This window comes from Lissotriton helveticus, chromosome 6 (assembly GCF_964261635.1).
Source record: "Lissotriton helveticus chromosome 6, aLisHel1.1, whole genome shotgun sequence".
NCBI classification, from domain to species: domain Eukaryota; kingdom Metazoa; phylum Chordata; class Amphibia; order Caudata; family Salamandridae; genus Lissotriton; species Lissotriton helveticus.
In genome coordinates, this window is record NC_136067.1 from 1,346,652,168 (window position 1) to 1,346,678,025 (window position 25,858).

The following is a 25,858-nucleotide window of genomic DNA, read 5'->3' on the forward strand; positions in this document are numbered from 1 at the left end:
TGTGTTGTATTCACGTGACTTAGATGTATTGATATTACAAATAACAATGGCTTTGAATTTTTTTAATAATTAATACTTAAATAAAAGTTATTGTAATTTATAATTGCAATAGCTTAAACTTTTGTAAATAACTTTTGTGAAGAATATGTTCAGTGTATTTTATTGTGACGAAAATCCAAGAACAGAAGTGAAATACTAACCTCTTTTTGTGACATTTGTAATAAAGCTTGAAACATTGAGAGATCATATTTGACCCAGTTGTTGGTAAATGGTTGCACAGATTGATGCTGTGGTGGGGCTGAGAGATGTTGTGGTGGCGACTAGTGATGCTGTGGCATTCAATGATCCTGTGGTAGCGCATAGTGATGTTGTTGTGCCCCTTAGTGATGCTGTGGTGGTGCTGAGTGATGCTGTGGTGATGCGATAGATAGAGTGAGTGGGATAGATAGATAGAGTGAGGGCGATAGATAGATAGAGGGAGGGCGATAGATAGAGGGCGATAGAGAGATTGAGTGAGCGAGATAGATAGATAGATAGGAGTGAGGGCGATAGATAGCTAGACAGATAGAGTGATGGCGATCAGTATCTAAATAAATAGATAGAATTAGGGCGATAGATCGATAGAAAGATAGATAGCGTGAGGGCGATAGATAGATTGATAGAGTGAGGGTGATTAGATAGATAGAGTGAGGGCGATAGATAGAGTGAGGGCGATAGATAGAGTGAGGGCGATAGATAGAGTGAGGGCGATAGATAGAGTGAGGGCGATAGATAGAGTGAGGGCGATAGATAGAGTGAGGGCGATAAGATAGAGTGAAGGCGATAGATAGATAGAGTGAGGGCGATTAGATAGAGTGAGGGCGATAGATAGACAGATAGAGTAAGGGCGATAGATAGACAGATAGAGTAAGGGCGATTAGATAGATAGACTGAGGCCGATAGATAGAGTGAGGGCGATAGATAGATAGAGTGAGGGCGATAGATAGATAGAGTGAGGGCGATAGATAGACAGAGTGAGGGCGATAGATCGATAGACAGATAGAGTGAGGGCGATAGATCGATAGATAGATAGAGTGAGGGCGATAGATCGATAGACAGATAGAGTGAGGGCGATAGATAGATAGATAGTTGTGTGTGTGGTTGTGTGTGGTTGTGTGTGTGGTTGTGGTTATGTGTGCGTGGTTGTGTGTGTGTGGTTGTGTGTTATGCTTTGTTTTTCTATGTTTTGTTATGCTATGTTTTGTTGTGTTTGGTATGCTATGTTTTGCTAGGCTATGATATGTTTTGTTTTGCTATTCTATGCTTTGTTTTGTTATGCTATGCTATGTTTTTTTGCTATCCTATGCTTTGTTTTGTTATGCTATGCAATGCTTTGTTGTGTTTGTTATGCTATGCTTTGTTATGCTATGCTATGTTGTGTTGTGTTGTGTTTTGCTATGCTATGCTTTGTTTTGCTATGCTATCTTTTGTTATGCTATGTTTTGTTATGCAATGTTTTGTTTTGTTATGCTATGCTTTGTTATGCTTTGTTATGCTATGCTTTGCTATGCTATTATATGTTTTGCTATGCCATGTTTTGTTATGCCATGTTTTGTTATGCCATGTTTTGTTATGCCATGTTTTGTTATGCCATGTTTTGTTATGCCATGTTTTGTTAGGCTATGTTTTGTTTTGCTATCCTATGCTTTGTTTTGTTATGCTATGCTCTGTTTAGTTTTGCTATCCTATGCTATGTTGTGTTTTGTTATGCTATGCTATGTTGTGTTTTGTTATGCTATGCTAGGTTTTGTTATGCTATGTTTTGTTATGCTATGTTTTGTTATGCTATGCTATGTTTTGTTATGCTATGCTATGCTTTGTTATGCTTTGTTATGCTATGCTATGTTTTGCTATGCTATGCTTTGTTTTGCTATGCTATGTTTTGTTGTGTTTGATATGCTATGTTTTGCTATGCTATTATATGTTTTGCTATGCCATGTTTTGTTATGCCATGTTTTGTTATGCCATGTTTTGTTAGGCTATGTTTTGTTTTACTATCCTATGCTTTGTTTTGTTATGCTATGCTCTGTTTAGTTTTGCTATCCTATGCTATGTTGTGTTTTGTTATGCTATGCTATGTTGTGTTTTGTTATGCTATGCTATGTTGTGTTTTGTTATGCTATGCTATGTTGTGTTTTGTTATGCTATGCTATGCTGTGTTTTGTTATGCTATGCTATGTTTTGCTATGCTATGCTTTGTTTTGCTATGCTATGTTTTGTTATGCTATGTTTTGTTATGCTATGTTTTGTTATGCTATGTTTTGTTATGCTATGCTTTGTTATGTTTTGTTATGCTATGTTTTGTTATGCTATGCTTTGTTATGCTATGCTATGTTTTGCTATGCTATGCTTTGTTTTGCTATGCTATGTTTTGTTGTGTTTGATATGCTATGTTTTGCTATGCTATTATATGTTTTGCTATGTTTTGTTATGCCATGTTTTGTTATGCCATGTTTTGTTATGCCATGTTTTGTTATGCCATGTTTTGTTATGCCATGTTTTGTTATGCCATGTTTTGTTATGCCATGTTTTGTTATGCCATGTTTTGTTAGGCTATGTTTTGTTATGCTATGCTATGCTATGCTGTGTTTTGTTATGCTATGCTATGTTTTGTTATGCTATGCTATGTTTTGCTATGCTATGCTTTGTTTTGCTATGCTATGTTTTGTTATGCTATGTTTTGTTATGCTATGTTTTGTTATGCTATGCTATGTTTTGTTATGCCATGTTTTGTTATGCCATGTTTTGTTATGCCATGTTTTGTTATGCCATGTTTTGTTATGCCATGTTTTGTTAGGCTATGTTTTGTTTTGCTATCCTATGCTTTGTTTTGTTATGCTATTCTCTGTTTAGTTTTGCTATCCTATGCTATGTTGTGTTTTGTTATGCTATGCTATGTTGTGTTTTGTTATGCTATGCTATGCTATGTTGTGTTTTGTTATGCTATGCTATGTTGTGTTGTGTTATGCTATGCTATGTTGTGTTTTGTTATGCTATGCTATGTTGTGTTTTGTTATGCTATGCTATGCTATGTTGTGTTTTGTTATGCTATGCTGTGTTTTGTTATGCTATGCTATGTTTTGTTATGCTATGCTATGTTTTGCTATGCTATGCTTTGTTTTGCTATGCTATGTTTTGTTATGCTATGTTTTGTTATGCTATGTTTTGTTATGCTATGCTATGTTTTGTTATGCTATGTTTTGTTATGCTATGCTTTGTTATGCTATGCTTTGTTATGCTATGCTATGTTTTGCTATGCTATGCTTTGTTTTGCTATGCTATGTTTTGTTGTGTTTGATATGCTATGTTTTGCTATGCTATTATATGTTTTGCTATGTTTTGTTATGCCATGTTTTGTTATGCCATGTTTTGTTATGCCATGTTTTGTTATGCCATGTTTTGTTATGCCATGTTTTGTTAGGCTATGTTTTGTTAGGCTATGTTTTGTTAGGCTATGTTTTGTTAGGCTATGTTTTGTTTTGCTATCCTATGCTTTGTTTTGTTATGCTATGCTCTGTTTAGTTTTGCTATCCTATGCTATGTTGTGTTTTGTTATGCTATGTTGTGTTTTGTTATGCTATGCTATGTTGTGTTTTGTTATGCTATGCTATGCTATGCTAGGTTTTGTTATGCTATGTTTTGTTATGCTATGCTATGTTTTGTTATGCTATTCTATGCTTTGTTATGCTTTGTTATGCTATGCTATGTTTTGCTATGCTATGCTTTGTTTTGCTATGCTATGTTTTGTTGTGTTTGATATGCTATGTTTTGCTATGCTATGTTTTGTTATGCCATGTTTTGTTATGCCATGTTTTGTTATGCCATGTTTTGTTAGGCTATGTTTTGTTTTGCTATCCTATGCTTTGTTTTGTTATGCTATGCTCTGTTTAGTTTTGCTATCCTATGCTATGTTGTGTTTTGTTATGCTATGCTATGTTGTGTTTTGTTATGCTATGCTATGTTGTGTTGTGTTTTGTTATGCTATGCTATGCTATGTTGTGTTTTGTTATGCTATGCTATGTTGTGTTGTGTTTTGTTATGCTATGCTATGTTGTGTTTTGTTATGCTATGCTATGTTTTGTTATGCTATGCTATGTTTTGTTGTGTTTTGCTATGCTATTTTTTGTTATGCGATTTGTTGTTATGCTATGTTTTGTTGTGCTTTATTACGCTATGCTTGGTTATGCTGTGCTTGGTTATGCTGTGCTTGGTTGTGCTGTGCTTGGTTGTGCTGTGCTTGGTTGTGCTGTGCTTGGTTGTGCTGTGCTTGGTTGTGCTGTGCTTGGTTGTGTTTTGCTGTGCTGTGCTGTGTTTTGCTGTGCTGTGCTTTGCTGTGCTGTGTTTTGCTGTGTTTTGCTGTGCTGTGCTGTGTTTTGCTGTGCTGTGCTGTGTTTTGCTGTGCTGTGTTTTGCTGTGCTGTGTTTTGCTGTGCTGTGCTGTGTTTTGCTGTGCTATGTTTTGCTGTGCTGTGTTTTGCTGTGCTGTGTTTTGCTGTGCTGTGTTTTGCTGTGCTGTGCTGTGTTTTGCTGTGCTGTGCTGTTTTGCTGTGCTGTGTTTTGATGTGCTGTGCTGTGTTTTGCTGTGCTGTGCTGTGCTGTGTTTTGCTGTGCTGTGTTTTGCTGTGTTTTGCTGTGCTGTGCTGTGTTTTGCTGTGCTGTGCTGTGCTGTGTTTTGCTGTGCTGTGCTGTGTTTTGCTGTGCTGTGCTGTGTTTTGCTGTGCCGTGTTGTGTTTTGCTGTGCTGTGCTGTGTTGTGTTGTGTTTTGCTGTGCTGTGTTGTGTTTTGCTGTGCTGTGTTGTGCTGTGTTGTGTTTTGCTGTGCTGTGTTGTGTTTTGCTGTGCTGGTAAGGGTATGTGAGGGTGTGTGTGAGGGGGTGTGAAGGTGAGGGTGTGAGGGTGAGGAGGTGTGTGAGGGTGAGGAGGTGTGTGAGGGTGAGGAGGTGTGAGAGGGGTGAGGGGGTGAGGGCGAGTGTCTCCAATGAATGTCACTGCTTGGCCTTCTTTGAAAATGTTCAGTGCTGCAAATAGAGCATGCCGCCCTAATTATCACAGCATGCAGAGAGCCGCCCCACGCTGCTGGAGCACTCAACTGCACATTAATTATAGTTGAGTGCTCCAGCAGCCTGGGGCGCCAGTTGACATGCTGTGATAAGTGGGTCTCATGCTGTGATAATTGTTGAGGAAGTGGAGACTCCTGCTGGGATAATTGGTCTTGTGGGCCTCAGGAAGTAGAGTTTCATGCTGGGATAATTGGTCTGGCGGGCTTGCAGCGCCTGACGTCCAACAAACGTGCACAAGCTGCTCAACCTTGAAGCACGTTCACAGACCTGGGTCGGCTCGTGCCCAGGTCTGTATCGGGCTCGTTCACAGCTGTTACTCCCTTGACAGGGAGGAAGGTGACTATAGTCTCGCTGGCGGGAGCGCTTCGCGCTCCAACGCCAGCTCGACCTAAAAAAGGATATAAGCAACAGCAAGTCCTCAATTTCCCAGTTTTCTTGTAAGGTAGCAATCATAACTTTCTTGGGCTCGATAACCAACAGAAACAATTCAATGTTACTTTTCAGCCCAGCAATACTCCAGGACAGGAAATTGACACCTGAGACATCAGGACCTATAAAAGACTGGTTTGAGGAATCCCTTTTTGGATTGTTTGCACTGGCAAACGAATCCAAGGTCGATTCACTCTTTTCAGGAGGCACCACCCAGTTAAGAAATATTTTCCTGCCAATCTCGGTTTTCATGACAAGGATCTTTTCAAAGCTGGCTCCCACCAGGCAATCCTCACCCGTAGACAATAGAACTTGATTGCAGAGGTGGGGATGAATCTCCAGCCATTCTGTAGAGCTTATTGCGAACATTGACTGGACTGAAGCGAGAACCTGTTGATGGATAAATGTTTCATAAATATCAAAGCATGACCGCCTAAGCTCTTCCGCCACCAACCTAGAATAGAAAGAACCCATACGGATGGCAGGAAGCAAATGACACACTGCTTTTAGGAGGACAACCAAGGAGAGGTTTTAGAAGAGATTTTAGCCAGCTGTAGAACAGATTGAAAGAGATAAGCATGATCTTTGAAGTATCCCTTCTGCTCAAAGTCTGCAAAAACACGCATAAATTGGAGAACCCAAACAACATCCTCCTAGGGATTGCCAATGGATTTTAATCCCCACCATTATTCTGCCTCTGGCCTAGCCTTCCCCACTCCAGCTGCCTCAGTGAGTGCCCCCTCTACCTGGGTAACTGGGAAAGCATCATGATCAACCAGAGCTGACTTAGAGTACCGCCCCTTTATCAGTCCCCGCAAAAACCAAAACGAGCACCAATATTGCCACCTAATTTCTACGGGGGCCTTGGATGACCACTCAACCTACTGATCTAAACAGTAAGTCTCCAGACAAATTTTTCAGTCAAGAGGTTCGATGCCGTATCATTCAACATAAATCTCGAATAAAAAACAATGGGACCACTGCACCGCTGGTAAACCACTGGCGGACTAACAACCACACTTTGAATGATTTAAAATGGACTGTAATTGCTAAAATTGAGAAAGACCCCCGAGGCGGAGATATCTAAGAAAAATTGTCCCGGAGTGAAGTGATGCTAATCATCAAATTCAATACAGCCATAGATGGCTTGAACGAAATCTCGGAAATATATCGGCTATAGGCGTTATATGATGCACCCGTCACAGATATGCCTTGAACAGTTACATGACAGATGTCCTTTGGAGCCCCACCCTCACGACCGAGGCTTAGGTCGGCACAGGCCTCCATGATAACGGTGCCCAGTGGACTGTAGGGGAGCGCTCGAGCTGTATAGCCCGTATACTATAGTTCCTTTCCAAAAACAGCAGTCCTTAAGGAACTAAGTCAGTTAATTTAACACGTTCACCACCAATCTTTCATCAAATAACGACTTTTCCCATCAAACCATTTCTTCTAAAAGAGTTTCGAACCGACATAGCACACTGTCGGGGCCTACAGCAATCAAAAAATATTTGGCTGATCTCATACTTCAACTCCCAGAAGCCCCTCAACCAGGAAGTAACAGGACGTGCGATATTGAAAACAGATTCGCAGCCATGGCGTCGACAGCCTTTCGAAATGAGACATGGAGGAATACGGCGTTATGAAATGAAGAGCCCCATTCACTGAGCAACGCTGATAAGAACAGTAACGGGCTGAGGCCATTCGCAGCCTTTTAACACAGGATGCGATATACTTCGATCTGACAACTAACGCTATTGCTCTTGGTTTTAACAGGCGCAACACTTCGCCCACCCTACTTCATTCTTTTTTGGATCATTCGACACGCCATATTAAAAGTAAGGCGTTTTTCCTTTTTCCCTCGTGTTTTGAAATTACCACTCTTGCTGCGAGCGTATTTCTATTCGATTGACACACGATCCTTTATTACACAGACTTCACATTCCACTTCCCATGAGACAAAAGCGGTTTGAAAGCGGCGAATGTGAGTATATTTGACTTCGGTCTTTTGGAAGTTCGGTTGTAAATAGATTTGTATATTGAAGAGTTAACTGACATTTGACACTAAGTTGGGTTGTTCTTTTGTTTGTTTCAGAGCCCATACTTAAAGAAATTGAGCACCTTTGAGGTAGGACTAGGATCATCTTTTTTTGACACAGAAGTGATACAGGGGTGGTCTTCTATCAGACTGACTCATGCCTGTTTCTGCATTACAGCTACGTGGTCCTGACGAGATTTCCCTTGAATAAAGGGTTATCGAAACGCGTAGACCTTTCTCACACAGCATTAGGAATGTTCTAAAAAAAAAACTGTTTGAAAAACTGAAACCATTTCCGCTGCTGTTTAGTTTAATTATGGTTGTAAATAATTCTTTGTAACAACTGATGTAAATCTATTCCATGTTTTGTGTATGGTTGAATGTTTGAGTTGTATGCAAGAATTGTCGTTGTAAGTGTGGAGTGAAGTAAGCAATGTTTTCAATTATGTGAATCTTTTCCAAATATGTTCTGATAAAATATGAGATTAAAATAATTGATTTATTCTGGACTGGCAATAGCTTTATTCGAATTTAGTAGAAAAATTCATAAAAGCATACAGGGTAAAAACACAATAAAAGCAGAGGTCAGTTATATTCAATACAAGGACATTATCTGTACAAAGTTAACAACAATTCGTACTACTAATAAAATCATTTTTACAATTCATCGTAAACAAACCCTAGCAGCTTTATTACAAGGGGGCAGGTATCTAAACCTGGGGTAAAAGTCATGCAGTTCCCATGTACTGATTGGGCCATCTCCCAAATATGACTGCCAACTTCGGAGATGTTGAATGACTCGAGGGTCCCTAAAGTTGACCAAAACCAGGTCTCCCGGTATGTCCTTGGGGATAGATCCCAACCACCCTACCCTTCTAACATTTAAGATAGTTCCATCAATGTTAGGTGGTAAGGGTCTATTCTTTGTCAACCAGAAAGACACCTTGTTTGCCAGGTCTGCTGGTCTTTCAATTTTGCTATTAGTGAGCTCGGGGACGCCCGAGAGGATGGATACAAAGGGTGCTGCCTCCGGCGGTAGATCTATATGTTTAACCCTTCTTTGCGTGTTACCATGAATTTGGGACTTCCCCTTTTTTGGCGTGAGTGGTTTAAAATGCCTGTCTCTGGGTGCAAAATGCTGGGTTAACGGGGGGTTTGATGCGACTAGTGTTTTAGATGTTTTGGGAGCAAGTGCGTGAGTATGTACGATATTACTTTGTACTGGGAGAATTGGGATATCGGTAGTAACTAGAGTCTCAACTTGATTTTTCCCTTCAATTCTTTTAATGATCGTTAGGTTCGCCCTGGTGGATTCCTCCAAGGAGCAGAGCTTTTCCCCTATAGCCTCGATTCTTTTTTCCAATGGGGAAATTAAGGCCTTGACCAGGAGTTCAATCTGGGTCAGTAGTTCAGATGAAGTAGTGGTTGTAGTAGGCTCCAGGTTTGAACATACCTCAGATGTTTTAGGGTTATTCTTAGTGCCTAAAAGGAGGCTTTGATGCAATCTCTGTATTTTAGCTACTTTTCCCCTCTGTTTAGGCCCTTTGCGCTTTCTGTTTGGATAGGATGCCTGAACGTTTACTGGTCGTTGTATAATGTCTGTAGGTGTTGAAAGAGAAGGAGTACCAGAGTGGCTTGAGTTTAGTTCAAAAGTGGTAATAGATTGGGGGCTGGTATTTCGCAAAGTGCCTGCAGAAGCATTAGTTGAGTCATTCCAGTTATCAACATTAATATACACAGTTTTGCAAAGCAAATTTAGTTCATCCAGAAAAGAAAATGTTTTTGTTTGTGTTTGGTCTTGTGGCTCCATAACAGAGGTTGTTGGATGCGGATTCTATACAGAGAATCTTTTCTACTCTTTCTATACCGTATTCGATGGCCGATGTGGTCCTAATTAAATAATTGTCCAATGTCCCTTTCTGTGGCCCCCCCTGGGGGTTGTTATTCGTGCGAAGCCCTTTGTCAGTCATATTATAGGTAACTTTGTGGGAAAAAATGTATGACAGGGGGCTAAGCTAAAGCGCACATGCACCAATAGTCTGACAACGGGGAGGTAAAAGGATAGTTCAGTTAGGGATACCAAAGGAAGTAGGATGACAGTCGCTTAGATGAAATAATTAGTTTATAGCACCTCTTTTTTACCTTGAGCAAGCGGCGAAAATCGAAAGGGGGTGGCCTGTCCCGTCCTCCTCTGGCCACAGAGGGCCCGCCCTTTGCCCGGGCTTCGCCCGGCGCTGTCCGCGCGCGTCCCGCAGGGCGGGAGGCAGTTTGGTGCTTTGTAGCCCCTCCGGTCGCTGGTGGTGGCGTGTGGAGTGCGCCGCTGGTCCCGGGGCACCTGGGGCTTGTAGTTTCTCGCGGCCGTTTCCCTCTCGGCACGAAAGTGGACCCGCTGTCCCCCGACAGCAAAGAGAATGCTCCGCCCGCTAAGCCGTTGCCCTCACGGCTGGACACAGTCACTAGACCTCAGGTAGGTCCTCCCTTCTGGACTGAAAAATGTGTCTCGAGACTTACTGTTTAGATCAGTAGGTTGAGTGGTCATCCCAGGCCCCCGTAGAAATTAGGTGGCAATATTGGTGCTCGTTTTGTTTTTTGCTGTAAGTGAGGCTTGTCCTTATTGCCCTTGAGCCCAGACCCAGTTTTGGTTACGGGCCTTTATCAGTCCCCAGCGGCTCTGTTGGTTTTGCAGCTACGCAAGTAGAAACTGCTCCTAGGGATATAGAGGATGTTTCAGTAGTTAATAGAGTGAGGCACAGTGGGGCTCTTGGTTGGCGAGTCCCTTACCTGGAATATAACCTTTACTGTTCTTCTCTTTGCTATTTCTTTTTTGCCTTTTGTTTGATACTATTTCGATGTTTGTTACCTTTTCACTTTCCAGGCTGAGGACCTAGCTCCTGGGTAGGTAGTCCCGACCTATACCTATTGGTTTTGTTGACGATAGAAAAGACTTCACATGATGTACCGGAGGCCAGTTTGTGACCATAGGGAGCTGGCCCATTATTTGTGCAGGGATGTGGAATTCCTATAGCCCAACGCCCAGGACATATTGTTAGGGGTCAAGGGCAAGAAGTTTGTATGTGCATTTTGTCCTTGGGACAAGTAGGCCCAACCCCCTAGAGCACAAACACTTTGGCTGCCAGTTTACAGTACCACACTATGGATCAGTGAAGGGTATTTCTCTGCAGTTAAGGTAATATTTGTATCCATGTGTTAATGCTGTTAAGACTTGCTTTTATGGTTCATTAATGCAAAGCCTTTATTATTAGGGGGAGCGCTCTCAGTAAATGTTGTTAGTTCCGACTGCACTACTGACAGTGGTTCCGGAAAATAAATGTGTACACACATTTTCAAAGTTTAGCAATATGAGGCTATGTATAATGCTCCCAGAATGCTCTCTGCTAAGATGCATATATTTGAAGAAGCTAGAAAGCAAGATTCAGGATTCGTTGCTTTCAAAATAAAATGTTCACCAAAAAAATGCAAGTAGGAAAAAAAAAAAAAAGTTAACTAGCATACTGTAAATGTTTAGGTAAGCATTGCCAAATCCATATGTCTCAACTTGGTAATCAGACTTTTGGTTATGTCATTGCGTGACTTGTTTTGGCATTTCCTGGCATTGAACAAAACTATTTTATGTGCCAATCTGCTCGAGGAGGAGGAGGAGGAGGAGGACGAGAGCGAGAGCGAGAGAATTTTAATAAACACAAAAGGTCATGGTTAAAGCCAGACCAAAGTAGGGACCCAATTATTAAATAACGTCTCAAAAGTGCGCCCATGGTATATGTCCTCACGTTAAGTGCAGATAATACTGCTTTCATGGATTCAAAAGAATTTACAGAAGTAGGTCAAGAAATCGTACTCCTCGAACATATTTATGAACTGCATGTTTGCACGTTCACTTTCTCTCCAACCACTTTTTCTCCAACCCTGGAAGAAGTTTTACGTCTGTCATTATCCGGGGTAAATTATCAACCGTTCTCAGTATAGGAAAAGATTAGAGAAGAGTTGGTGAAAACCCTTAAATCAAGCCAGTTAGTAGGTTTGCACAGACAAAAAATGGCATTTCAACCCTCAAACTTTTGCTAACCACTACCTTTAGCCAAAGTTTGTAGATCTGCAGAAATGCAGCAACACAAGATATTGCTAGTATCCAAATCCTACTATATGAGCCCTGGCATAATCAGTGAGGGTATAGCAGTGTTCTTTTATAATGAGATTGCTGCCATAATCTGTTGCCGCATTACATGGCACAAAAGGGACAAGTGGATTTTGTTACAGGACAAGTAGATTTATGAAGCAACTTGCCCCATGGACAAGTAGATATTTTATTAAATTCCACACCCCTGCAATTTGTGTATTCAAACACGGATATTCCTTCTGCCTTGAAAAGGGGTTCTAGACCATTTAAGTCCAAAGATTGATTACAACTTTTATCATTTCTGAGCAGAAGAATATTATAATCACCCACTAGGGTACTAATATCCACTGTCATGGTTACAAAGCTCTTTACTGGACTTCTTTTCCCTATTTGAATTGAAGGGTAATTCTCTCAATATAACCGATAGAATATCTAAAATATGGTCTGAGGTGTGAGTATTCTTCTCCAATAAAGACACAATGGATGACTGTTGGACCTGGACTCACCAGTCTACATAGGGTAGCTTGGCGCAGAGTAGGTAGGACTATTCCAAAGGCAATAGGTGTTAAGCTTGCGTAGCACCCTTACAGTAACACAGTGACCATCCACTCAAAAATGACACTACACCGAAATTTTATAAAAGTAGAAAAGTTTATCTTTTCCTCTTAAGGGTTACTTTCATTTATGTTTGTCTTTACAGTTCATAAAACCACATGTAATATTCCATGTATGAATCTCAACAACCATCCTACTATACTAGGAGTCATTTCTTATTCCTGTCATTGATCAATTGTCTAGTTGCAGGACAACAACATAACAAGACTTTTGGTTACATGTGTTTTTCAGCTCGAGAGGGTACTTGTGAATATTTGCACCCAAATCTTCTTAGCAATAATTCAACTGTGCCATAAACCATTCATTAGCTACGGTTCAGGTTATCAAAAGAATTTCTTTTATCTCTTAAACATATCACTCCTGTTTATAGCCGTATACTGTAACCATTCCATACAGCTAGCATATACACTGTTTATAAGTGAGATCCTGGTACCTGCATTTTTAACACTTATGTCGTATCTTTTTCCACATTAGATCAGTATAGTTTTAGCTAGTACATTAACTGTCCCTTGGTGTGCTGAAATCTCTTCAGAGGAAGAGGGGCAGTCTCCTCTGCCAGTTCTGCCAATAGTAATCTCTTCGCCCAATCCACTGTCTTTTGTCAAGGCCAGGAAGCCTCGTGTTTCAGCAGGCCCAGCAGAGGGTTCTATGGATTAAATTATCCCCCCTCCAGCCCCCACAGTTGAAACCCCTGCTCACGTTACCTTCGAACGCTGTTCTGCCCAACCCGGCCGGTGTCTGTTGGCTGGCAGGCCGGGATTTCCCACACGGGGTCTGAAGTCTGTCAGACGCTAGCTTGAGGAGGCGGAACCCGACCTTCCCTGGGAACTCCCAGTTGTCAATTTCCTACACCGCCCCTCACGCCGCAGGAAGAGCGGTCTCCTCCCTCGGCCGCCTCCAGTCACGCCTTACTTCCTCCCGCGCGCTCCTGCAAACAGCGCCGAGGCGGCCCTTCCTCGTCTTCCTTCCACCTCGCGAACAACACTCCGAGGCAGCTCACCACTCACAAGGCGTCCCTGCTTCCCGCACTGGCTACACCCACAGGGCTCGGCCGACGAGCGGCCCCGTTAACCACACACGCAATGGGGGGGGTCTGACAGGCAGCTGTGGCCGGCTCCGATCCGCGATCTCCACAGCCTAAAGGCAGCGGCACAACAGCAGCGCAAGGAGCCCGGGGAGGACCGGGGACCACAGTACAGAAAGCCAGTAGGTTCTTCTTCTGCAATGGGCTTGCCCAGGTGGCTTATCTGGTGACTTATCCCCTATAGGGAGAGGGCAGGACAGCAAGGCAAGAGTCTTGTTCTGCAAGTGTCTGACTTAAGTCAGGAAACAGTCTCGGACACCTTCACCTCAGTTCTCCACCAATGTTGTCCTGTCTGTTCTACCCAGGTCAGTCACACTCGGCTCCTGGGTTAAAGTAACTGATTAACAATGTCCTTGCTGGGCCAGATCAGTAAGGGAGGGACAGCATCCGGAGTGGGGGTCAGCGACCCCGAAAGGCAATCAGCTCCCCTCTCAGTGCTTAAACCTCCTCGCCCCACAAGCCTTTACTCCAACCAAGTCAGTCTCCTTTGTACATTCTAAAATGGCTGCCTAACATTCCGCCTTATATAGGCTGTCCCTAGAGAGTCCAGAGAGGTCCAGAAGATTCTGGAAGCCCTCATAATGTCGTATGGCCTTAGGTCCTGAGGTGGCAGCTATGGCAGTTACTAGCCACCATTTTGTCTGACTAAGCTTGCTCTCAAAAAAGGAGGGATTTCTAGGCCTATGAGGAACCATGGGGTCAAGGAGTACCTAACCCCCAGGTCAACACCTTAAAAATTCCAGTGTACATCAAAAAATAAAAGATTGAGGAGCAAAAAGGGGACAGAAATAAATAAATAAATAAATAGGAGGGACCACCCAAAGGGCTGACAGGTCTAACACGCGTCCCCCCCCAGCTGAAAGTGGGGAGAGCTACCCAACCCCTTGGGAGTCCTCATCACTAAGGCGGAAATACCTAGAGAGACCGTCTGCATTGGCGTGGTTCACTCCAGGCCGATGTTCCACCCGGAAGTCCATTCCCTGTAGAGAGATGGACCATCTCAACAGCTTGGGATTCTCCCCCTTCATTTGCATCAGCCAACGAAGGGGTCGGTGGTCAGTCTGAACCAGGAAGTGCGAACCAAACAGGTATGGCCGCAGCTTCTTCAGAACCCATACCACTGCAAAGGCTTCCCACTCTATTGCACTCCACTTCTGTTCCCGGGGAAGCAGTCTCCTAGACAGGAAGACAACAGGCTGTGATCCAGACCCTCTTCATTGAGTTGCGATAACACTGCCCCAATGCCATGCTCTGATGCGTCTGTCTGGACAATGAACTCCTTGGAGAAATCCGGGGCCCTCAGGACCGGTGCTGCACACATCGCTTGTTTCAGCTTCTCAAAGGCTTGCTGACAAGCCTCCGTCCAGACTACCCGTCGAGGTTGCTTCTTGGATGTGAGCTCAGTGAGGGGCGCCACAATAGTGCCATACCCCTTCACAAAGCGACGGTAGTAACCTGTGAGGCCCAGGAAAGCTCGGACCTCAGTTTGGGTCTTGGGGGCTCCCAGGCCATGATTGCCTCAATCTTTGCCTGGAGGGGCTGCACCGCTCCCCTACCCACCAAGTGGCCTAGGTACACAACCGACCCCTGCCCGATCTGACATTTGCTGGCCTGGATTGTCATGCCAGCACGTTTCAGGGCCTGGAGAACAGCTTGTAAGTGACACAAATGGTCCTCCCAACTGCTGCTGAAGACGGCAATGTCATCCAGATAAGCAGCGGAGAAAGCCTCCATTCCAGAGAGGACCTGGTTCACCAGCCGCTGAAAAGTGGCAGGGGCGTTCTTGAGCCCAAAGGGCATCACACAGAACTGGTAGTGTCCCTCAGGTGTGGAGAAGGCGGACCTTTCCTTTGCTCCATCTGTAAGGGAGATCTGCCAGTACCCTGAAGTAAGGTCAAAGGCACTCAGGTATTGGGCAGCTCCCAGCCGGTCAATAAGTTCATCCGCCCTTGGAATCGGATGTGCATCAGTCTTGGTCACCGAGTTCAGTCCCCGGTAATCCACACAGAACCTCAGTTCTGGAGTGGTGCCCGGTGGGGCAGCTTTTGGTACCAGAACCACCGGACTGGACATGGGGCTACTAGAAGGGTTCAATGACTCCTAGCTCCAGCATCTTGGTAACTTCTCCGTGGATGCTGGCCTTCACCTTGTCTGACAGCCGGTAGGTCTTAGACTTCACTGGTGGGCTGTCTCCTGTGTCCACATCATGGGTACACAGGTTGGTCCTTCCCGGGACAAGGGAGAACAACGATGAGTACTGCTCCAAGACCTGGCGACAGTCCTCTCGCTCCTCAGGAGTTAGGGATGGGGAGAGAATCACTCCCTCCACCGATCCATCCTTTTCCTGAGACGAAAAGAGATCAGGGAGAGGCTCGCTTCCCGCTTCCTCTGCTCCATCAGTCACCATCATCAAGATGACCTCGGGCCTCTCATGGTGGGGTTTGAGGCGATTGGCATGCAGCCCCCATAGGGGCTGTCGAGGAGTCTTAAGATCCACCAGGTAGGTGGCCTTACCCTTCTTCTCCATCACCTCGGCAGAGGGTTCTATGGATCAAATTATCCCCCCTCCAGCCCCCACAGTTGAAACCCCTGCTCACGTTACCTTCGAACGCTGTTCTGCCCAACCCGGCCGGTGTCTGATGGCTGGCAGGCCGGGATTTCCCACACGGGGTCTGAAGTCTGTCAGACGCTAGCTTGAGGAGGCGGAACCCGACCTTCCCTGGGAACTCCCAGTTGTCAATTTCCTACACCGCCCCTCACGCCGCAGGAAGAGCGGTCTCCTCCCTCGGCCGCCTCCAGTCACGCCTTACTTCCTCCCGCGCGCTCCTGCAGACAGCGCCGAGGCGGCCCTTCCTCGTCTTCCTTACACCTCGTGAACAACACTCCGAGGCAGCTCACCACTCACCAGGCGTCCCTGCTTCCCGCACTGGCTACACCCACAGGGCTCGGCCGACGAGCGGACCCGTTAACCACACACGCAATGGGGGGGGGGGGTCTGACAGGCGGCTGTGGCCGGCTCCGATCCGCGATCTCCACAGCCTAAAGGCAGCGGCACAACAGCAGCGCAAGGAGCCCAGGGAGGACCGGGGACCACAGTACAGAAAGCCGGTAGGTTCTTCTTCTGCAATGGGCTTGCCCAGGTGGCTTATCTGGTGACTTATCCCCTCTAGGGAGAGGGCAGAACAGCAAGGCAAGAGTTCTGCAAGTGTCTGACTTAAGTCAGGAAACCGTCTCGGACACCCTTACCTCAGTTCTCCACCAACGTTGTCCTGTCTGTTCTACCCAGGTCAGTCACACTCGGCTCCTGGGTTAAAGTAACTGATTAACAATGTCCTTGCTGGGCCAGGTCAGTAAGGGAGGGACAGCATCCGGAGTGGGGGTCAGCGACCCCGAAAGGCAATCAGCTCCCCTCTCAGTGCTCAAACCTCCTCGCCCCACAGCCTTTACTCCAACCAAGTCAGTCTCCTTTGTACATTCTAAAATGGCTGCCTAACATTCCGCCTTATATAGGCTGTCCCTAGAGAGTCCAGAGAGGTCCAGAAGGTTCTGGAAGCCCTCATAATGTCCTATGGCCTTAGGTCCCGAGGTGGCAGTTATGGCAGTTACTAGCCACCATTTTGTGTGACTAAGCTTGCTCTCAAACAAAAGAGGGATTTCTAGGCCTATGAGGAACCATGGGGTCAAGGAGTACCTAACCCCCAGGTCAACACCTTAAAATTCCAGTGGACATCAAAAAATAAAAAGATTGAGGAGCAAAAAGGGGACAAACATAAATAAATAAATAGGAGGGACCACCCAGAGGGCTGACAGGTCTAACAATGACTAAATATGCATCTTCAGATGCTTGCAGAGCCTCAAGCATATTCTGTCAGCTGATGTATTAACTGGAGGAATCAACAATCAATAAAGAGAGGCAGAAAGATTAACATGATCTGAGGTTGTAAGGCTGGGTGTACTGGAGGACATAGCCATATATTGTTTTTTGCTGCTTGGAAGGTTCGGGCTGTGCTTCCACACTCCCATCCAATACCAGGGACACTGGTTTCAGTAGTGTGATCTCAGAAAAAGTATAGTCCAAAACTAATGAGGGCTGAGAGGCCAGGGGGACTGATGAAACCTCAATACAAATTCCCCCTGGCATTGTGCATAAAAAAAGACCGCTCACCTGAACAACTGTTCGCTGTCATGGCAGAAGATGCCACTTGCATTTGCTAGTGTATCTGAGTGGGAGAGCCCCACTGATCCTTGACATGTACAGTGAGAGGGATGACCTCACCCTTTGACTCTCCTATGTGATTTGACTGAGCAATTTCACTAATAGTTTTTGAAAGAATGCTGGTATTTTACCACCATCTTTAACTATAAATAAATGGGGAGCTCTATTGCTCAGTGGGTTAGTTTTAGTCTTTTGACACAGTCTTCTGATCAGTGTTCATCCTGTTCTCAGCTTTTTTGTCGTCATCTTTCTGGTTATGTGGGCGAAGGATGGTTAAATTGGAGTGGAGTCAAAGAAAAACGCTCAACACAGTGCCACTCTTAGGGGAGCACAGCTCGGGGGAGGAGAATGAGCGCTGGCTGCAGCACATGTACCAGGGCCGCTTCAGTGGGCTCTGTGGGGCCGCGGGGGACACTGCAGGCAAGAACTCCTGTGAAGCTGTAATGGTGGCTAGCGGCTTTCTAGTTGCAAGGCCAAGGTCAGAAAATCACAGGACCACAGAGAACAGACGTCTTACACCTCAAGGCTCACACTCTTATTCCTGCAATATTCCAACTTAGAATCTTACAGAAGGTATGTGGGAGAGGTGTGGCGCCGCGGCCAGGGCGACTGCCACTGGAATCTGGGGACCACGGTTCGATCCCCGGCTCCGGCGGCAGGTTAGCCCAGCACCATGTGACTCTGGGCAATAGCTCGCTTAATCTTCCCGACGGCCCCCAGCGCTTAGAGACCCTACGGGTGATTGTGCGCTTTACAAATGTGGACTTTACTTTACTCCACGCCCCTCGATCGGCGTCTAAGGGAAGGCGCAAGCAGATGTGTGAAATGGAATTTCCATTGAATAGTACCCTTTTGAAGACTAAGTTTACGATGTTGAGCTTGCTCGCGTTGGCTCAAAGGTTGTTTAGTTTCATGGTGTTGAGAAGAATGGATTTTGCTTCTAAGAAATACAGAAGAAAATGGAAGCTCCAAATACCTTACCAATGCCCTACTTTTAATTTGGAATCCACAGGTCCTCATGTACTGTACCACGTACAATACAGCACACGTGTGCCGAAAATCACAACATTCTAAAATGATGTAGGATAAGGGCGAGTTAGATACACTGAAGCAGAACTTTACATGTGTGGCCCTGTAGACTGTAGGTCTCACTCTAGTAACACAGGTAAAACGGCATGTTCACTCTGCTGATCACTATTACAAAAACAATGTTGCCACCACTGCACGTACACCACTGCACTTACACTACTTAACTCCTGATAAGGGCAGTACTTCTTTAAAATACAAGGGTCACGCTTCGTGAACCCCTCGGTGTAACAAGATTGCAAGCCGTGTGACAGGTCTAGGTCAAGGCACACATGCATAATCCGTGTTTGCCCAAGATGAACAATCGGCACCAAGAATCCAGAAATCGCTGCAGCTGGGGCATTCAATCCAGGGGTGCACATTCATCATGCTGGGGACTTTCTCCTCTCACCAATAGCACTTTAAATTTAAAAAAATGCATTTCTCAGGACTACATTGAGAGGCGATGGTGAGGGAGATGAAGAAGAGAAAAAAGGTGTAGTATTCCGAACACCAAAAAAGGAAAATATAAAACTAATTGAGGATTCCAATATTCTTGTAGCCAAATGAAAAAATGGGTTTTCAATTTCAACTTTATGGAAATCTCAGAGAACAGCAATAAAGCTGTTTGACAGTACTTTTTATTTTTTTTATGGATGAATGGATCTTCATTGCATGAAAATATTATAATGTTCCTTACAATAATAAAATACAACAAAGACATAATTTGAGAAAAATCACAAATGATGTAAAACTTAAATAAAATTCACATTTCCTTAAGGCAATGGCAGGTAACATCTAAAACCATGGTCCATTTTCTAATAAATTGGCAGTCTTTTGTGAAAAATCAATATGCAACAGCTACAATTGATGAAAAAAAATGCATTTTTCAGATATTTCTTCCTCCAATGTAATAAACTAGGACACAAACAGATTAAGTGCTCAATTGACTCCCCTTTCAGTTACATAGGCGACAAACCTTGGAGGGTGAACAGTAAGTGTTCCATGACCCTTTGATAGAGAAATCAGAATCAACATAAAACAGAATCTCAAATATTTTAATTTACATCTTGAATCCAGGTTATGACCCAAGTATTCTCACACTCTGGGAGAAAACAGCTGTGTCCTGGGTGAGGAGTATCTCCCCTTCAATCTGTTCCCAGAGCTTCTCTTTGTCTGCATGCCACCAGGCCTCATTGAGGTACAGGGAAAGGGGGCCACATGACCCCCCCCCCCTCCGTTTTTTAGGTCTTGCGCCTAGCGTTGCAGTTGTACGGGGTTTAGAAAAGCTACCCACACCTCGTGCCTGTGGTTTTGCTTTACCCGTATGGCATTGGCTTGCGCGTTTTTAATAATAAAAAAAACGGCACGCAATTGGGCAAAGGCGGGACAATGTCCCGCCTTTGAAATGCCCATTCCCAACAGTGGCTAGCACGCACAGCAGCATGCGTTCGCCTTGCTGTCGCGCTCCCTCCACCCACTGCTCTGTGATGCGCGCGCACCACTAGTTGTTGACAATAGCGCTCGCAACACGATCGCTTAATCGCAGCACCCGCGCTTTACTTTTAACATTAAAAGTAAAGCGTGGGTGCAGCAATTCTACCAAAATTAAAGAAATCGGGGGTTTTTTCTATTTCTTTAGGTATAATTGCGGCACCCGCGCTTTACTTTTAATGTTAAAAGTAAAGCGCGGGCGCCACGATTAAGCGATCGCGATCGCTATTGTCATATGAGCTCAAATAGCCCAACATGGAAAGTGCTGTTGAGGGAAAAGCCTACACGGGTGGTAGGCATTATACATCACATGGCGCCACTTGGTAGCTAGGTTCATCACACGGCTCTTTTCAATTAATTTTTCTGCAAATGAGCATATTATTTCATTCCTACCAGTCAGGAGAACATTTTGAAGGCTGGCAGACGGACTCCAGTGAGTAGACGGTGGTAGCTGTGGATGAAGAGTTCTGACTCGCTCCACAGAAATGAGGGTGGCAGGGCAGTTTAGCAGAAACTAAAATAAAAATAAAAAACATATGCTGCAGTGCCAGGATAGAATGCAAGGACGGTGGCGGGAGGCAGATAGGAGGATCAAGAGGTGAGCATTGCGAGCTTCCAAGTGCCCGGTACCGTGCCCGCAGTCACCTGAGGAGTGGTAAAGGCGGGTGCTGTCGGAAACATCGCATCCACTACCTCCATTACCTGTGCCTTACAGTGCCCAAAGTCAAGGCTAGCGGATGTCATTACGCAACTGTGTGTTTGCGAGTGTCCCTACAGAGAACCCCATCAATCTGCAAGGAATAATTTAATCCTAGCCCGGCTGTGATTTCAGACATGTTCTTTCCCACTTAAGCCACCCCCTGCGAACACGGACTACATATGTGAAATAAGACCTGTCTTTGCATCACGTAACTTAGACTATGAAAGGCAGATACAGCAATAGGTACATAGTGCAAAATTCATGAAAAGAACACTCACAGGTTCAAAGTATAACCTTTATGTTCTAACTTCTACTTTTATCTGCATGGTGCAGCCAACAGTTAAACATCTTTTCCATTCATTGTGAGCAAGGATGTGTTTTTCGTGCACCTTAAGCAACCTCTGTTGAGCCACCAACTCTCTGTGTGCGGGCCGACACTCGATTTCCTTTTGGGTTCACTGTGTGTCTTGCAGTGTCACAGTCTCCTTTCTATAGCCCCAAGTTTTGGCCCAGCTCAGCCGAAGCCTCCCTGTGTGATCCACAGGTGCATCTTTGTATGTAGGCCTCCGGCACGGATAAAGTTAGGAACACCTTGGGGCCCCCACTGACTCTGGCAGCAAACTTCAAAAGACGTTCTTAAGTGCTCCCAACTCTGCCCCTCCTCCAAACCCAGCTGCGTGCCTTTCTTTCTTTGTTCTGCAGTGCAGTCAAAACAAATGAAATAGGTCTCGCATTATTAAAGTTTGAGCTATTGGCATTAGTAAATAATGCAACACCAATAGCTCAAACTTTAATAATGCGAGACCTATTGCATTGCAAATGCTTGTTACTATTGTCTGGCCACAGGTAATGGGGTTCCCGGGGCTGTAATTTGCTCGAGGAAGGGGGGCCCACACCTTGAACACCTTGTTTTATTGAAATAAATATGACTTGGCTACAAGGCCCATCCTGGGGGTCATATTAATAAAATGTGGCTGTGAAAAAAAAAAAATCTTTTTATTTTGGCCCCAGATTGGATCCGCATTAGATTACTCGCTGCCCCCCAACCGTCGCAAGTGCTGGAGTGAAGAGTATCTTTACACTACAATATATTTTGTAGAAGGCTGGCCTAGTATATGGTGCTCACTTATGTAAGTGTATTTTTGAAAGACAAGGGAAACCCAGCGGGTAGCCAAGAACCATGGGTATAACTGCGTTATAGAAACAAGGGTTCCTAGCTTATTTAAATTATTCACAATACAGTATAGCACACAATAGACTACTATACGATAACTTTCCCCTGCCCAGCCGGAAATTTATTTTTTCAATCAATGTCAATTTCAGCACAATATTTTTCAGACAGATAGTATGACACAAGCCTGTGCCGTACTTAGAAAGGGGAGAAGATGGAGAAAAGTGAAAGGGGTGTTTTCAGGCAAGGAAAAAGGAGCAAAACAGGGCACTTATAATTGAAAAGAAATAGTGACAGTGTCGCCTGGAGTGAAACAAACAATATCAAATTTTGAAATGCTACATGTATGTACACTCATAGGTGTCGACGTTTCGATCCCTGCGCTCAATTAGTTAATTGGGATCATCATCAGGACTTAAAAATTAGGGTTGCCTGAATATAACAAAGCCTCTATGTTTTTGAGGTATTGAGTAAGGCGTCAGACTTGCTATGGGCGCCCAGGGGTAGCGTCCAGGGATACAATGCTGGTCCTGGTTGAGGGGTTTAGATATTTCCCATCGTGGTTTTAAGCCGGGCCATTGTGAGCTCGTTTTAATACGTATATGTTTCCAATTGAATCTTGGGGCGAGGTGGCTCTATTACTGAGAGCGCCGATTTTGGCGTGCTTATTTAGCGTTCTTGAATGGTACACTGAGGGCTCGATGGCCACTGGTAAATGATGAATAGTTGTGCACTCAATACTCGATCAATGTCGTCAATGTTGCACGAGTAAGGATTGAACTCGCGTCTGGCCGGGATGCTTCGTGTAACCGGCATTGACACGAAGCATCCCGGCCAGACGCGAGTTCAATCCTTACTCGTGCAACATTGACGACATTGATCGAGTATTGAGTGCACAACTATTCATCATTTACCAGTGGCCATCGAGCCCTCAGTGTACCATTCAAGAACGCTAAATAAGCACGCCAAAATCGGCGCTCTCAGTAATAGAGCCATCTCGCCCCAAGATTCAATTGGAAACATATACGTATTAAAACGAGCTCACAATGGCCCGGCTTAAAACCACGATGGGAAATATCTAAACCCCTCAACCAGGACCAGCATTGTATCCCTGGACGCTACCCCTGGGCGCCCATAGCAAGTCTGACGCCTTACTCAATACCTCAAAAACATAGAGGCTTTGTTATATTCAGGCAACCCTAATTTTTAAGTCCTGATGATGATCCCAATTAACTAATTGAGCGAAGGGATCGAAACGTCGACACCTATGAGTGTACATACATGTAGCATTTCAAAATTTGATATTGTTTGTTTCACTCCAGGCGACACTGTCACTATTTCTTTTCAATTATAAGTGCCCTGTTTTGCTCCTTTTTCCTTGCCTGAAAACACCCCTTTCACTTTTCTCCATCTTCTCCCCTTTCTAAGTACGGCACAGGCTTGTGTCATACTATCTGTCTGAAAAATATTGTGTTGAAATTGACATTGATTGAAAAAATAAATTTCCTGCCCGGCTGGGCAGGGGAAAGTTATCGTATAGTAGTCTATAGTGTGCTATACTGTATTGTGAATAATTTAAATAAGCTAGGAACCCTTGTTTCTATAACGCACTTATGTAAGTGTAGCACCCTACACTAATCCAGACAACCCTCATGGTGATTTTAGTGTTCTTAGACAACCGTAGAAAGTTCTCCAAGTGGTAGCTGTAGAGAGCAGCCTTCAGGCTTACTCCAGAAGGAGTGTAAAGCAGCTTGTTTTACCAGATTATTGGTATAGATTAAGTGAAAAAGAACCACACAGTGTATTTATAAAAATATGTATTTATCATAAGATACTCACTAACACATACAAATATCTCCTACCTGGAGATATACACAATGCACACAATACGCAAATAAAACAGGTAAGTAGCACGAATACACAGTGGTCACCGTGGAGGGGGGGTAGAAGAGGGGACGACAAAACATATACTAAAATAAAGGGATGCAACTCGAGTCAAGACTGTACCCAGAGGAGATGAGGAGATAGAAATGCTGGGGATCCCAAGAACCACCCGAGGTAAGTAACCAGAACACCACGGAGGCCGTGTGCAGAGTGGGAACATCACCACGGGTTCAAGTCAATGGGTACGTATCGGTTGCAATTTTAAAGAAAGACCCTTGCCAGTGGACCCTGAAGAAACCCAGTGGAAGACAGAAGGTTGGAGAGCCACCCCACCCATTGATACTCTGGGAACCAGGATACCTACACCAGAGAAGCCAGGTGCATCGGTGCGAAGTGGCGTTGGAAACCGCCATCAAACTCAATGAAGGACTTCAGGAAGATGTCGCAGGTGAAGAAGGTGAAATTGTCCAGTGCAAACCAAAGGTGGGTTCAAGATGAGAAGTACCTGCAAGCAGAGGGGGCACAGTCTATGCCACTCAGGGGGTGGCCAGGAGGCACGGAAGACGAATGCCCACCGATGTCGGGTATTGCATGAGAGTGGACTGTGACCTTGGAGTTGCAGCAGTGTGGACTAGGAGCCATTCACGAGCTGTCCCACATTGGATGTCAAGAGTTGAGGGGTCAGTGTCCGTCGGGAACACCAACAAGCCTTGGCAACTGCAACCAACGTGGAAAGCGAAAAGGTGCAATGTAGAGACCAGCAAGGTCCAGGTGACTCACCATAAACAGGGGGGGTCAGAGTCGGTCCTGCGCAATGAGGGGAGCCCACTAGAAGCAAAGAAGACCCTCAAGATGACCCACAGGCACTGGAGTCGAGAGACAACCTCTAACAGCTCACCAAAGACGCAGGCCCACGGTGCAAGAGATGCAGTTAGGACAAAGATCCTGGTCACAGGAGATGCTTGAAGCAGAGGCTACTTGGAGCCCAAAGATCTGTGAAAGAGAGCAAACTAACAGCAAGTTGACGCGGTGCACAGGGGTTCGCTTCCTGCAGCTCCGACGAGGGATCCTGGCCTAAAACTCAGGGAAAATACAGTGCAGGCCTCGAGGGAAGTAAAGAACCACCACCTGTGTTTCTGAGCCTTTCGGAGTCCGTGGTAGCCCAGGGTCAGCAGACCAGTCAGTTTCATTGCGGTGCATGCAGAAGCAAGGAAGTCACTACTTCACTTCAAGGGAGATTCCTTTAGGTGCCTTGGATGTCCACAGGCCTTGGAAAGATCCTGTATGGAGCAGAGGCACAGACTAGCAAGACAACGAGACCAGGCACAGCAGGAGTCTTCCCAGTTGCAGTCTCGGTGCCCAGAGCAGAGTCCAGAGTGCCCAGATGGTTGAAGAAGTAGTGTCTTGATATGAATCTTGTCCTACAACGAATCTAGGGACCCACCCACAGGTAAGCCCTTAAGTCCCCTAAGAAAAGGGTCAAGACGATGCAGGGGTCCCTCCTAAAGGAGGGGTCGGACAGTGAGGAGGATACTCTCATGTCCTTTGTCCAGATTCGCACCAGAGCAGGAGCCAACGGCTCCCTGAGCTGGTTTGAACTGGAGTATGCAAGTAAGGCACTAAATAAGCCCTTTAAGCAGACTGAGTGGCGCTGGCAAGCGCTCCCACCCAGCCCCAATGCCTAAACCCCATCTGGGAGGTGGTCACACCTCCCCATGACAGGATACCTATTGTCTTTCCCTGTACAAGCTTGACTCAGCAGCAGAAGGGCAGAAACATACCTCTGGATGGCAGCAGCTCTAGCTTGCTGTCCGGTTCTGGAAGACTGGTACCGGGAGCACTGAGGGCCTCCCGGAGGAACTTTACAGTGTATGGAATCATACCTACCACACTGTTTACGGTGTGGGGGTAGGAGTCCTACATGTTTGAT

The 25,858-nt window shown here is 45.0% G+C and overlaps 1 protein-coding gene across 2 annotated transcripts in view; it reads right to left on the minus strand.

Annotated features, from left to right (window-relative positions):
• Positions 1-25,858, minus strand: part of TBP (TATA-box binding protein) — a 318,951-nt gene that overhangs the window by 239,587 nt on the left and 53,506 nt on the right. Inside the window, exon 3 of one of the 2 annotated variants that reach the window (XM_078649080.1) lies at positions 20,567-20,687. The exons of the other annotated variant lie outside the window; for it this stretch is intronic. The gene's annotated coding sequence lies outside the window, so the exon portion shown is untranslated. The remainder of the gene's footprint in view (positions 1-20,566; positions 20,688-25,858) is intronic. 2 annotated transcript variants of the gene reach the window in all.